The sequence below is a fragment of the Gymnoscopelus braueri genome, assembly GCF_963280865.1.
Source record: "Gymnoscopelus braueri genome assembly, chromosome: 24".
Taxonomy (NCBI): Eukaryota; Metazoa; Chordata; class Actinopteri; order Myctophiformes; family Myctophidae; genus Gymnoscopelus; species Gymnoscopelus braueri.
This window is the reverse complement of record NC_137626.1, coordinates 37,108,772-37,123,645: the sequence shown is the minus strand read 5'-3', so window position 1 is coordinate 37,123,645 and position 14,874 is coordinate 37,108,772. Positions and strand designations below refer to the sequence as shown.

Here is a 14,874-nt window from a genome sequence, read left to right as displayed (position 1 = left end):
ATCTCAACAACTTCAGTCCTTCTTTGGGGAACCCAAACGTACTGCTAATGTTGTGGTCTTCTGGGCAGTGGCCTTGCATTCATTCACCTGGTGTCCAAGCTTCTACAATGTACCTTTTCTTAGGAAGGCTAGAATGAAAACCAGCAGTGCTTTGGGGCAGTGTTGATTTTGACAGCACATTTTGATTTAGTTTTAGTCATAGTTTTTTGATTAAAAGTAATATTTTAGTCATTTGAAATGTTTTAGTTTTTGTCTAGTTTTAGTCGACTAAATATACAGCTGATTTAGTTGACTAAAATGTATGTGCCTTGATGGCGTCGTAATGGCTGATTTTACACTTGGTTGCATGCTGAAAATAGCTGATCTACAAGCTCATAACGAGTCGCGTTTACAGAGTACAACCAAACATAAAACGACTTGTCTTAGTTATACTGGATCTCTTGTCTACTATAGACCCTCCCTAACATTTTAGGCTAGTTTTTATTTTTTTATATATTGACAAAATTGTCATATATTTAGTCTTAGTTTTAGTCACCATAGCTTAGTCAGTGAAAAAAGGTAGTCGACGAACATTTTTCATAGTCGACAAATTCAACACTGCTTTGGGGTCCCCATGAAATGATTGCATTTGTTGATCACTTGAATTCGTCGCTGTCGGGCGTGGACCTTGTATGTCCAAATACCATTCCTTTTTATTATTATTAAAAGAGTAAAATAGTGAAAATAGCTGGTCTACAAGGTCACAGCGTGCTGCGTTGTGAGCTTGTAGATCAGCTATTTCCCCAACTTTTCTGTGACACACTTGAAGTATGGGCATACTCACACTCAGTAGGGCATAAAAAATTAAAATAAAGATTATGGAGATATGACGTTTTCGCCCCAACAGCAACAGTTTGTAACTTTTAACTTGGTGGGGAGAAATAATTAGTGCGGGGGAAAAAAGGGCTAATCTCAAAAGGGCGAGCGTGTTTTGTTTTGAGGCAAGTGCGAGGCAGAGTGCGAAACGCACGCTGCCTCGTCTATTCGCTAGACAAGCCGACACAGCCTCGGAAGGGTTTTAAAACCTTCTGCCTCGTGAAAAAAATACTCACAGCTTCCTGCGGGGGGGCGTTGTGGGAGATTGACGTTAGTGTTTTTGACATCTCTTAACACATTCCATGCCAGAGATTAATCTCATAATGTACTCACCAGTGCCAGCGTTTTATTGTTGTTTTTTTGTTTTTTTCATGTCGCCACAGACCTCGCTAAATAAGTTAAAAGTGCGCGTTCATTTGGTTCTAAACACACAGCGGATCTGTGAGAAACGGCCAGCGAAAACAGTTTCCAAATGCGAGCCGCCATCTTGAAGATACAGCCGATCAACGCTAAACAGTGATCAGCGAGGAGAAAAACAACAACCGAGAAAATCGAGTTTTAAACAGGATCCCAGACAGGAAGCGGATACGATCGAAAAAAACGGAACCCGAATAATTCCGTTTCCGACCGGAAACCGGAAACGGAAATGGATCAAAAAAATTCGGAAAGTGCACCTGGGGCAATTTCAATGGGAATCGGCGGTTCGCGTAGATCTACGCGACTGGCACGCTGCGGCTTTAAATAGGTTCGCGTAGATCTACGCGACTGGCATTCAATGTGTTAATGTCTTCCAATGAGTTAAGAGCCTGCTGGTTGCTGTGTGAGTGTTGACGCGTGATGCTTTCCACACGTCTATGCCTTCATACACGCACACGCACGCGCACGCGCGCACGCACACGTCTCCACCAAAGCACATAATAGTAGTTATGTAATAATAATAGTACACCCATAGACATACACAGGTGTATACTGTCACACACTCACTCACTCACACGCAGTCTTTACACCAGTGGTTTTAACGGGTTCATTTGGTTCCACTTGTACACTCTCAGAGTTAAATTAACACTGATTACAGTGTAGATTGGGGTACCAGAAATTTCAAAAAATATGGTATCAAATGGGGGTGCCTAATGCATTCAAACTGGGGGTCCTTTAAATTACAATGCTTGAGAATCACTGCTATGGCCATAAAAAAATCTTCTCTTATTGGGGTCTGTGGGCTGATATGTGTCAATTTGGGGGGCCTTGACATGAACAAGTTTGAAAAGCAGCAATCTGGGAACCCATTTGGTTAAACAAAAATAAACTTTGTTTTTGCCTCTGGGGGGACCACCTACTTTTTTTTTTGTAGAAACAGGAACTCTGTTTGGCTCCTCCCCTTTCTTAGTCCACCTCCTCCCGGGGTAAATTCTGTGTTTATTCCTAACGACAACCACCATTACGCGTTTAAGGTAGCGGTGCTGGCTCGAGAGATTAGAGAAGCAGCGCTCTGACACATTACACGTGTTTCCCGAGTGTGCACGTGTGGCCCTCCCCTGCAGCCCCCCCCCCCCCCTGGAGTCCCCCCCCCTCCCCCCCTGGTTGAAAGGCAATCAGATAGAGTGCGTGAGCAAAGGCTCTCTCTCTCCTCTCTCCTCAGCTCAACTCCTCGCTGTCTAATGAGCGTGTGCAGTGTGAAGTAGCGGGGTCCACGCGCCATTTCCCGCTGTAATTACGCGACGCGGTCCAGCGGACCGGGGCGCTTCCAGCGCCGCATAGCTTTCTCACTCCCCCCCCCCCCCCGAACTCCCTTGTGAAGGCCCCCTTCTCAGCACTCACAAGTCTCAACAGTGAAGTTCGGCTTGTTTGAAATGGTAATTGCTTTTGGCATTTTTTTTTGCGTTTGTTGTATGTTTGTTTTTTTCCACACAACAGATTCAGATAAGCGAGGGGCTTCGTGGAAGGGAAGCTGTTCATACCAAGAACTGTGGGGTTCAAACCGAGGGCAGAGCAGGGGGTCTTCAACAGGGGGTCCGTGACCCCTATAGGGATCCTCAGAGTTACTAAAGGGGGGGATTTCTTGTTTTTTACATTAACCACTTGAACCCTATAGCATCCCTATTCTAAGAGGAACATTAGCCATGTACAGAGCCAACGGTCAAGTTTACCGAAGATTTTAAGTAATGAGGGCGTAAGTGACTGTGATGTCTGAAATAAACAAAACAACATAAATTTACACAACACTGATAACAACTGTCAATAAAGCTATGACATCTGTGAAAAAGTTTAATCTGCAACACAAACATGTACAACTGGTAGTGGGGGTCCCTGCTTCATCTCTCTCTCTCAGTAGATGGTTTCCAAGGAACCTCTTGGTTTGAGGAGAATTGGCTTACTTAGCTGACCAGGCACATGAGAGGGAAACGCTTATAGACCCCAGAACAGAGGACATGATCAATTATGTAAAAAAATATATATATATATAAATCTGTCAACTCCAGCCAGCTATAAACGACAAATCCCAATCCAGTGGCTGACACCCCCAACACCACCACCACCTCCCCCCTACCTCCCACACCCCCGACTCTTGCATGGTTCTGAGACTTGTGTCAGCGGGGGTGTTTGCTGACTTCCCGTACCAGTGGGATACGGGAAGCAGACGCTCCTTGATCCAATGTGTGTGGATGCTTTTTATTTTATTTATAACTAACGATTTATTTGATTTTTTTTGGCCTTTCGTTTCACACCAAGTCATGGCACATTGGAGCTTTGAACATTATTTCCCCTATTAATCGCATTTACTCCAGATTGGGGTGAGGCATTGGGATTGGATCGCAAACCGGCCAAATTTCCAGACACTCTTGGTGTGAAAAGTCATCCTTCAACTGCTACCCCCCCCCCCCCCCCCCCTCAAGCTGTGACAGGAACATGGATGCATTTAGATTGTTTGTTTTTGGCAAAGGAGATTTCTCTCTTTTGTTTTAAGTTTTTTGCAACCGGCATGCTCGTGCATGCTCATACCCGAGGTGCACGCCTGCTGTTTGAAACGATCCTCATAGGGATTTCTGAAATGAAAAAGAGAGAGATTTTAAAATACAGACGGAAATGATCACTCCTCTCTTTAAAGGTAGGGTAAGTGATATTGTTTGGTTAAAACAAGTGTTACATAGCTCTATGTTCTGATAGTAGTCATTGCTATGGGGTGTTTGTTCAGTAGCAGGAGTTTCCCCGTCTCCCCAGCTCTTTAGTAAAGAGAACATGCACTTTCAGGTCGGGATACCAACTTCATCCAATCAGAAGAGAGAACTCATACAGCATACAGAATAAACAAGTTAAATTGGAAGTGATGACACCAAGAAATGAGCAGCCAAAAAATTGGAACTGGAACACTATAAAATCGAAGCTTATGAATAGGTACTCTCTCATGATTGGATGAAATTGGCAACCCATCTGAAAAAAATATTTTCTGTTTATTAAAGAGCCGGAGAGACCGGGGGGGCGACCCCTGTTACTGAACAATCTATAGGGCGTAGAAGTGGTGGCCATTTTCTGGTTCCATCGTTCCAGACCCCATTCATTTTTTCCCATCGAGATTTTCCAAAAAATATTTATATAAATTATTTTAAACCTAGGATCAAGCCATCCAGGATCCTGGTGATTCATGACCATACAACGCAAAGCAAAGGGTATTTATTAAATATAGTATATCATATAATTGAATATTAATTTCCCCCACAGTATCAAATGTTTTATGGTCATGATTCACCAGGATCCTGGATTGCTTGATTTTAGGCTTAAAGTAATTGATATAAATATTTTTGGAAATCTCTATGGGAAAAATGTATGGGGTCTGGAGCGATGGAACCAGAAGATGGCCACCATTTCTATGCCCTATAGCAATGACTACTCACAGAGTATAGAGCTTTAACCTTGTAACAAATAGAAACGTTTCGTTTTAACCAGTGGTGGAAAAAGTACTCAAATGTTTACTTAAGTAAAAGTATCAATGCTGCAATGTAGAAGTACTCTGTTACAAGTAAAAGTCCGGAATGAAAAATGTACTTGAGTAAAAGTACAAAAGTCTTGGTATCAAAATGTCCTTAAAGTACCAAAAGTAAAAGTACTCAAATGTTTGAAGACAGCATATCTGCAAGCTCACAACGCGTTGCATCGATCGGCTATTTTCAAATAGCTTAGGTATAAAATAAGGCTAAAGTGATTCATGTATGTTTTATAATGTAATCATTTATCTGCAAAGTAACTAGTAACTAAAGTTTTCAAATAATTTTAGTGGAGTAAAAGTACAATATTTGCCTCTGAGATGTAGTGGAGTAGAAGTAAAAGTACTGAAAATTGGAAATACTCCAGTAAAGTAAAAGTACCTCAAAATCTTACTTAAGTACCCTTACTTGAGTAAATGTATTTAGTTACTTTACACCACTGGTTTTAACCACCCAAAAAAAAAAAATCACTTACCCTACCTTTAAAAATTCCCGCCCGGCCCAAAACTGTTGTTGTATCTTCTCCAGCAGGGCAAGGCCATCCTGGCGGGAGTGAGCCCACGGTCGATACGGTGGCCGTGCCTCCGTTGCCCGTCCACTGGTACTACATAATGGCCGCCGGCGGCGCCCTGCTGCTCCTGGCGGGCGCCATCTTGGTCCGGGCCCTCTGCTGCTGCCGGCGGCACCTTGCTGCCAAGAAGAGCCAGACGTCTGTGGCCTACCACAGCTCATCGCAGTGCTTCCAGTACTCCCACTGGTCCACCAGCATGGCCACCCCAGGGGTGGAGCCCGTCCTGACCGTGCGGCTGGACAGCCGCGACCGCCACCACCGCGCCCTCTGCTGAGAGAGTCAGAGAGAGAGACAAGAGAGTGGCGGGAAGCTTATCGAAGGGCTTGTTTGTGATTTGACAGTGCAAAGGGCTCCTTTCCACAACCCCCCCGAGGCGTGGGGTGTGTGCGCTGTGGGGTGATGCCACAGGACTGACGTCCCCCCGTCCCCGCCCCGTCCCCTCCGCAAACCCCTCCCACCTCCCATGACGGCGGAAAGTTTGATGACACTGACATTTTCTTTTTTCAAATATTTCCTGGATTTGCAACCCCCTCCCCCCACACACACACACAAATGTGCAAGCATTGCTGTTCTATCTGTCTTACACACGCACACGCACACGCACACACACACACACACACACACACACACACACACACACACACACACACACACACACACACACACACACATACACACACACTCACTTTCTCTCTCTCCCTCTCTGTCTCTCTCTCGCACACACGCACTCTCTGACACTCTAATGGATATAGCTTTGGTTGGAGTTTCTTTTTTTATTTTTGGTATTTCCTTCCGCTCCATCGGGGGGAGTGTGCTGTTGACACTTGACACACTGTGCTGCTGCTGCTGCTGCTGTTGAGAGGAATGGACTCGGGAGCGAGTTATTTATCTGAAAACACATTGTTTTCGGGACCGTTGAGAGCCGTCTTGGCTCCACAGAACCCCCCCCCACACACACACACACACACACGGCCTGCTGGAATGACCCCGGCGTGGACGCACTCTGTGTGGGGGCCGCAGAGTTTGGCCACAGGGGGGGGGGCTGCGCGGGTGGGTGGGTTGGATGGGCCGCTTCAGCTGTGAGAGGCGGTCATGGCCTGCCAAACCCACAGCCCTAGTAAACAAGACCCCAGAGACTCAGAAGGGCTCTGCAGTACTTAGGGAGAGAGAGCAGGAAAAACTGTTAGCAAAGATAGGCACTGAATGTACTTGCTATGACCCGGCAAACACCAGAAAACCACGTTCTGAGGGGGGGGGGGGGGGGGGACGACGACGACGTGTGTTTTGCTTTGATACGCGAGCGAGTCTAACAGAAGTTCGATTTGCTCTGTTTTTTGTTTAGTTTTTTGTACTCGATGTGTGAAACATTGTCCTCTTCAACGGAGCATGTGAGCATTTTAAAAAGAAGAACGCAAATCCATCATAGTTAAAGAGCCAACCCCACAAGAGGGAGATAAGCAGCGCTTGTTTGATTGAGCCGCTTGTCTTCGCCTGATAAAGGCATCAGTCAGTGATGGATGCGAGCGTCTTCGCCCGTTTAGCGTTGGGGTTTTGATTCCCCCGGGGGGCGTGATTAAAGCGTGTTTTTTCCACTCCCACTCGTGGTGCTCGCCACCCACTGCCTTTGTTCTCTCCGTGTCTTCTGCCCATATGAGAGCCATATCCCCCGAGCCCAGCCCCAGCCCCAGCCCCAGCCGCGTTACTGCGTGTGAATATGTGCTTGTTGTTTTGCGGGTGGGGCCGTAAATAAAGACACAGCTGTCGGCCTTCACCACCCTCCCTTCCTTGATTTATACTCCTACAAATCCCACAATGCCGCTGGGCCAGCTGGAAGTAATAAGTGCGGTGTATGGTGTATTTGTTGTTTGTGTGTGTGTGTGTGTGTGTGTGTGTGTGTGTGTGTGTGTGTGTGTGTGTGTGTGTGCGTGTGCGTGTGCGTGTGTGTGTGTGTGTGAGGGATGCTTCCAGGCCGTTATGAAAGCCAGAGCCGCGAGCGCTCTCGGATGACTCCGCATCTGGAGATGGGATGAAGGGTCGCATTCCTGATCGGTCCGGCTGTCAAAAGTAGCACGGCAGTAAAAAAGACGTCGGAAATTGATGACCGTAATTACCCGCCGATACGTCTGCAGAGCGGGCCGCTTTGTTACCGCGTTTCTCCAAACATGAGACGTGACAGAACGTTTTGGATTATTTTTTTTATTTCACACGTCTGCCTCCCTCACCCAGCCGTTGAGCCAAATTCACGGCAGCGGCGGTATGCCCCCTTCCATGCTCTGAGAAAGCGGCGATATCCAATACATTGTCTAAGGCAGTGGTTCTCAAACTTTTTCATGTCAAGGACCCCCAAATTAATAAATATTTGGCTGTGGACCCCCATCTGAAAATATGTTGGTTCTCAAAGTGGGGTCCCCGGATCCCACTTTGAGAACCAATAGTCTAAGGCGAGTGGAGGCCGCCGCCCTCCCCCTTCTGCGACAGGAGGCGAAGCCGGCCAAAAGTGGGGGCCGAAAGTTCAACTTTGCCTCTGCCGCTGCGCGGCGAGACAGGTTGGCAGCAGCCAATCAAATGATCTAAAATAGGCATAAACCGGGCACGCCCATGAAGGTCAAAGTCACCTTGAGCGGTTTTTCAGATGCTTTGTAGGTATCCATTACTTGCAATCAGTAATCACTACCGCTGTTGGTGTGAATTTGGCATTACAAGGGTGTGTGAGATCCGATTGGCTTTTAATGCCCACAGGTAGAGAAATTGAGGCTGTCACACGGCGCGGCTCTATGCCTGATTTATGCTTAGTTGCGTGCCGTGTTGCTCACCAGAAATAGAAAAAAATCTGCTATTTTCGGTCCATGACGCCGATGCGCCACAAAGTATGTATGAATCAGGTCCGGTTCTCCTGCACCAGCAGAAATCCATCACTTACTGAACTCCACCCTCGCACCCCCCCCGCCCCCCCCCCCCTCGCCGTGGCTGGCCAGAAAGCAACCCTCTTATTTGTCGCACCCCCATTTAAGAGTTACACTGATCTTCTACGAGATGAAAAAGTGTTTTTTTGGCATACACTCGCGATGTGCTTTTAAATCAAATTGCCGGGGGTGGTGGCGGTGCGGTAGGGTGGGAGTGGGGGGGGGGGGGGGGGGGGATTTGGACACCCCCACCCTGTCCATCTCGACACCGTTCTGCTCCAAGTTCCTAATAGTTGTAATTAGTTAATGGACAGATAACATTTATTAAGGCTGCGCTAAGCACTTTTCTCTCTCCCATCCCCCACCACCCCCCCCCACCCCCCATCGTCCAATCAGTTTTCCGACTTCGGGTTGCCCCTGGAAACAGTGTTAGTAACGCCATTGGCTAGTCCGGAGACCTCCTGTTCTGGAAGGCGCGCCCTGCCAAGAAAAATAGCCCCTCCCACTACTGGATGCTCGCCAAGAACACACACGCGCGAGCGCACAAACACACACTGACTCAAGTGAAAAGAAAACTTATTTGAACTGTGTGTCCCTATAGGAAAAAGTCCAATGAACTGCCATCAGTGTGAAGTTTAAAGCTCTGCTAAAGTGCTGCGGTAGTGTTGCCAGATTTGGCGAGAGAAACGAGCGACCGGGTCTATGAAAGCGAGCCCAAAAGAAGGCCATATGAGCACGTGTACACGCGCACACGCACACACACACACACACGCACACACACACACACACAGGTATCAAGATCAGTCGAACCACTTTAAACATATAGCCTATACATTGGCTATTTAGAGCTGCTATTTTCAAAAAAACGAAATATTTTCAGGTAGGGGTCTGTTGACAAATACATATTAATTTGGGGGGTCCTTGGCATGAAAACAAGGTTGAGAAACCACTGGTTTAAACATGAGGAAGCAAGCCCCAAATAAGCGACTACACTTTAGAAACAAGCCCCACAAAACCCTGCGACCTGTGACTTCCAATATTTACAAGCCCAAAGCCGCTTATTATAAGTGGACTTGGCAACGCTGTGCTGCAGTCTTTCCAATCAGACACGTGAAGTTAACCCCTTAAACCCCAGCATCCGTATTGTGGAGTAAAGCTTTCGCTGAAAATAGCAGATCGGCAAGCTCACAGCGCGCCGCGCTGTGAGCTTATCGATCGGCTATTTTCGGCGAAAGCTTTCCCCACAATAACAGAAAAGGGACTCCGCTTAACCGTATGGGGTTTAAAGCGATAGTTCATCCCCAAAATGACTTTTTTTCTATCGATTAGTCACCCCAGGGAGACTTGAATTCATGGATATTTTTTTGTTTTTGTCGCATTCCTAAGCCAATAATTTGATGGCCGTCAGCGGTTTCTGGTAGGAGACACAAAGAGTCTCATTTGTGTCTCCTACCGGAACCGCTGCCTACCGGTCCGCTGGTCATCAAATTATTGGCTTAGGAAAGCAACAAAAACAAAAAAATATCCATTTATTCAAGTCTCCATGGGGTGACTAATCGATAGGAAATAAAAGTAATTTTTGGGGTGAACTATCTCTTTAAGTGGTTGAAGCTCTACTCAAGTGCTGCAGTCTTTCCATTGAAACGCTCACAAAATCCATGTTCCTGTCAGGGGGGATTATGGGTTCAATCTTAAAGAACTGACCATGATGATGATGATGAGGATGATGAGGATGAGGATGGGTAATCTTAGATATTTGTCGATGAAAATGTTTGCATCCTTCTTTGTATGGAATGAACAGTCTTATTACCAACTGTATGCTACGTGTTCACTGTGTTTGAAAGCAATGTATCATAATTATCTTTCTCTATCAATAAAGTCATATTTTTCTATTATTTGGTGGCTATACATATCTATCTGTAGTAACGAGAAAATGCCACTGTGCACAGGCATGCACACACACACACACACACACACACACACACACACACACACACACACACACACACACACACACACACACACACACACACACACACACACACACACACACACCTTATATCTTCCATCTTAACACCATCACTCTGTGAGTATCTGTTGTGTTTATGATGCAGTTAAATGCAAATAATATGTAATATTGTGTATATAATAATAATATAATAATTATGTGCGCATACAATTGACACTAAAAGTTGTTACTCTGTGTTTTCTGACAGATAAAAGACCGATTGAATTTGGAGACGGACGACTTTTCGACAGCAGAGATCAGGCGGGTGGAGGTAGGCTAAACCTGTGTGTGTGTGCGTGCGTGCGTGCGTGCGTATATTTATATTCATATTTATATTTATATTTGGTTGTGCGCTGGTGACGTGCACCGCTATTTTCATGCAACTTTCTGTCATGTTCTGTCATTGCTGGCCTAAAGTTTTGCATTACACTCACATCGATGGAATTATCATATTAATTTCTCTCTTATCTGCCCCCTCCAGGACTGGCCTTCCCCGACTGGAACACCGCGCCCCCGTCGCCCTCGGAGCCGCCGGTGACGCGCGTCTCGTCGTCCGCGTCGGAGAAGGACAACTCGTGGCTGTACACGCTGGACCCCATCCTGGTCACCATCATCGTGATGAGCTCGCTGGGCGTGCTGCTGGGTGCCGTGTGCGCCGGCCTGCTCCTCTACTGCACGTGCTCCTACAGCGGCCTGTCGTCGCGCTCCTCCACCACGCTGGAGAACTACAACTTCGAGCTCTACGACGGGCTCAAGCACAAAGTCAAGCTCAACCAACAGCGCTGCTGCACCGAGGCGTGAAGCGGGGGCTAACTCACCCATGGGGGGGGGAGGGGGGGAGAAAGAAAGAGACAGGGGAGACAGAGAGAGACAGAGAGAGCGAGAGATGCGGCCATTTTGTGAAACCTCTCTTTGCCGCTTTCTTTATTTCCTCCCGTTCGCTTATGTTTCCTTTGACTTCCTCCACGGTGCAGATGCCTGGCAGATGGACCGTATACAAAAAAAAATGAAATAAACCTCGACTGAGAACTATTTCCCCTTCACTTCACTCAAAACACGCTCCAGTCCAGGATGGGGGCATTACTATTATTTTGGCAAAAAAAAAGAAAAGAAGAAAAGCCTAGGAAGTGAGCGAAAGGCCACGTTTATATTTTGCGGGGCTTTTGATGTTAGGCCTCGTAAAATAAATATCAACACATATCAACGACGAATACCCGCTCCGCCAAAAAGACAGAAAGAAAGCTGTTTATAAACACATCATAGATTTGTAAAAAAAAAAAAAAGGTCTAGTTTTGTTCTTTTGAATTGGACGCTGTAAGCAGCACACACTGAGAACACGTTGTCTACTGTTTGGAACGGTGGTAGGTTAGGAACGTACCTTAGAAGGCCGTAACGCGTAAAACGCGGTGGCCTAGATCTTATAGCTCCTTTGTGTGGGCGGTCGAGCGGGTGTATTTGGTCGTGTCGTAGACTCTGCTACCTATCAGCCTCCCCTGGGCAGTCTGTGGTATTCTTTAGCCGTTGACTATTTATATTCAGTTTCATGTTTTCGTTGTGCTCTGGCCCGTCGCCAGTTTGTGATGGCCGATAAAGTAGAGAAGCTGGGGGGGGGGGGGGGTATCTTAACGTGTTCTGTTGACGATAGAGAGAGCTATTGTTAGATTTAGTTCCGTGAGACTGTTAGAGTGCTGGTTCCCCTCAAAACCAGAAGGTCATGTTTACATTGTGGTCCCATGGCGAAAAGGTCAAGCTGCTTTGTTTTCGGCGCAACCTATGGATTGCTTGTAAGGGACAGGGGAGCTGGGGTTACCGCTGCAGAAAGCTGAAATGAGTGAGTGGATATGACCGAAGGAGGACCACCCGTCCCCCCTCCTCCTGGACAAAACGGTGATCGGACAAATGCACACAGCGAGAAAATGACTCTTCTGAAACGACTCACTGACTGACCGCAAACACACGATGAGCCTTAAAGCGAACTGAAGGAACGCTCCTCAAAGCAAACTGCTTATGAAGCCACGTTGCTTAACCACTTGAAACCGCAGCATCCATATTCTGGGAAAAAATAGCAGATATACAAGCTCACAATGCGTCGGAAGGAAGCGGTCAAAGTATAGTTGTAACTCAAGTCCGGTTCTCTAAGACCGGAGGGTTTAGGTGGTTAAAAGTGAACTGTTAAGGGACGTTTATGAAAGCGAACTGTATACGGAGACGATGTGGAAGAACGTCACTTAATGAGAACTTTTCTGAACAAACATTGAGGGGAAACATTGAGAGAGAGAGACAAAAGACCTCTCTCTCTTGTACTCATTGGACCTCATAAGCCATGACTGGGCCTGTTTTGTGTTGTCATTTATTTTCTGACGTGCTTTTCTTACGTTGTCACTCGCTCACGCAGCGAGGCGGCCATTTTATTCCGGACACTTTGAACCAATTACAAATGGTCTTGTCTCGCACGGCGCCAACTGGACTCGTAAGCCATGCTATGTGGTTATAGAAAGGTTTTGTTTTTTATCTGCCCTGTTGTAACATGCACGCGCATTGTCACACGCACACGCACACGCACACACACACACACACACACACACACACACACACACACACACACACAAATGATAAGGATCTCACTTGGCACACGCCTACAGAACTACAGTGCTCTATTGTAATGTGTAGACACACATTTTCTCACACTCATCAGCTTTCCCATGCTTGTGCCGCTCTCCAATGTATATATACAGAACATAAACACGCACCCACCCACTCTCTCTCTGTCACACACACACCCAACCCAGGGGCCCCCGGAAGACAGACACACCCGCACACGCACGCACGCACGCACGCACACACACACACACACATGCATACAGTACATACACAGATGACTGTCTGTGAAACACTCCTAACATGTATACCGAATGAGGGTAACAATGGCTAATTCTGGGTTAGGGTTATTTATGTCAAACCCCCCCACGGCTATGATGTAAAGACACATGCACGCACACGCACACGCACACGTACACACACGCACACGCACGCACACGCACACGCACACGCACACGCACACACACACACACACACTTCTGGCATTCCAACCCATCCACCAACACCATGCCCGCGTGGCACGCACACACACACACACACACACACACACACACAAAAACACACACACACACACACACACACACACACACACACACACACACACACACACACACACACACACACACACACACACACACACACACACACACACACACACACACACACACACACCCACACCGCATCACTGGACCCCAACTAACTCTCTTCCAAGTGCCTTGGAGCCTCGGGGATCCCGGCTTGCCTTTGGAGACGACATTAAATATTATAGTAGTATGGACATTGGCGGTGACAGCGCCCCCCTCTGGCCCGGGGAGGACCGAACACATAATGAGGCCACGGACAGGACCACAACCCCCCAACCCCGCCCCCTTCGCACTGCTCGGACTGCTGTTGTTGTGGTTTTAAAGGGGTCTTTGTACAGAAATGCTCTTTTTATGATTGTTATTATAATTATTGTTATGATTATTTAATAAAGGATTTATACCATACCAGTGAGAAGAGGTGGTCTCGACTTTCTGCTTGTGTGACTTTCTGCTTTCATGTCCCCTGTAAAGTATGGCTGTTGCCTGACATTACTGCTACGTTCCCCCACCAATTATGTTACCTCCCGTTACAGCAATCTAAGTTCCCCTCGCAAACTATTTTACCTAAAGTTACTGCAATCTAAGTTTCCCTCACAAACTCTGTTACATAAAGTTACTGCAACCAGGTTAGTGTAACATGAGGTAACCGCACAAACTTTTACCCCATGTTAATGCAATCTGAATTCCCCCACAAACTCTTTTACTCTGTTAACTCACGTTACTGCAACGTGTGCACTAAGGCTAAGTTCCCCAACAAAGTCTGTCACCTCACCTTGCTGCAATCTGTGCACTAAGACAAAGTGTCCCCCACAAACTGCAACATGTACAGGGAAACTTTCACTTACAGTATAAATGCTGAGATATACAGACACTGGATCTCAAACGCTGCCTCTCTCTCTCTCTCTCTCTCTCTCTCTCTCTCTCTCTCTCTCTCACACACACCACACACACACACACACACACACACACACACACACACACACACACACACACACACACACACACACACACACACACACACACACACACACACACACACACACACACGCAACGCTGTGTTGTCAGCCCTGCTAGAGCTGGCCTCTAATCTCCCCATGATGTCCCATTAGTCTGGACCTCTGGTGGTCCTCATTTAAGAGCGCCAACATCAAAGTGTGTGCACACACACACACACACACACACACACACACACACACACACACACACACACACACACACACACACACACACACACACACACACACACACACACACACACACACACACTCTCTCTCTCACACCGAGCGCCATGCAATTACTCTGCTTCTTTATTTTCTTTGCCCAGCTCACCGAATCACCCACACACGGTTCCATTTATCTACTGTATATAAGATTT

The 14,874-nt window shown here is 46.9% G+C and overlaps 1 pseudogene across 1 annotated transcript in view; it reads left to right on the top strand.

Annotated features, from left to right (window-relative positions):
- LOC308080614 (neuropilin-2-like) overlaps positions 1 to 13,914 on the top strand; it is a 112,024-nt pseudogene extending 98,110 nt beyond the window's left edge. The window contains exons 15-17 of the transcript XR_013935054.1: positions 5,364 to 5,678; positions 10,526 to 10,588; positions 10,799 to 13,914. The product of XR_013935054.1 is annotated as a neuropilin-2-like (transcript). The remainder of the gene's footprint in view (positions 1 to 5,363; positions 5,679 to 10,525; positions 10,589 to 10,798) is intronic.
- The last annotated feature ends 960 nt before the right edge of the window (positions 13,915 to 14,874 follow it).